This window comes from Otolemur garnettii, unplaced genomic scaffold (assembly GCF_000181295.1).
Source record: "Otolemur garnettii isolate 467f Iridium unplaced genomic scaffold, OtoGar3 scaffold00127, whole genome shotgun sequence".
Taxonomy (NCBI): domain Eukaryota; kingdom Metazoa; phylum Chordata; class Mammalia; order Primates; family Galagidae; genus Otolemur; species Otolemur garnettii.
Window position 1 is genome coordinate 1 of NW_003852522.1, and position 795 is coordinate 795.

Consider the following 795-nt stretch of genomic DNA (forward strand, 5'->3'; position numbering starts at 1 on the left):
ATCAGCTACTTTGCTAAGGTTCTGTCCTTTCAGCCTCCTTCTGGACGGGAGCTTCTGTAAAAAGCTGGCTGCAGTTCGCCATCTTGGCTCCGCCCCCCCTGCAAATTTTGTTTTTATTATAGCCTTTCTACTGTACATGAGGTGAGATCTCAATGTGGTTTGAATTTGCACATCACAAATAACTAGCAATGTTTAACATAATTTCATGTGCTTGTTCACCATTTGTGTATAATTTTTGGAGAAATAGCTAAAATAAAACAGCTCAAATCCTTTATCCATTTTTTAATTGGGTTGTCTTGTGGTTGTTGAGTTGTAAGAGCTCTTTTTTTTATCTTCTTCTGCAAATATTCTGCAAATATCTTCTTCTTTTCTCTAGATTGGTTTTTCAGCTTGATAGTGTTTGCACTTCAGCTGTTTTAAGTATCAAGGAATCCCATTTTATTTATGTTTTTATTTCTTTTGATCATGCATTTGATGTCATATTTAAGAATTCATTGTCAAATCCAACACCAGGAAGATTTACTACTATGTTTTTCTACAAAGTGTTCTAGTGTTAGTTTCTAAATTTACAAATCTTTGACCTATTTTGAGTTCATTCTTGTGTATTTTGTGAAGTAAAGGGCCTTTTTTTTCTGTTGCATGTCGATAGCCAGTAATCCCAGCATCACTTGTTGAAGAGTCTGTTCTTCCCCTGCATTGATTAGTCTCAGCACCTTTTGTTGGGAATCAACTAATTATTGATGTTTGGGTTCATTTCCAGGCTCTCAATTCTATTCTGTTGGCCTGTATGTCTGT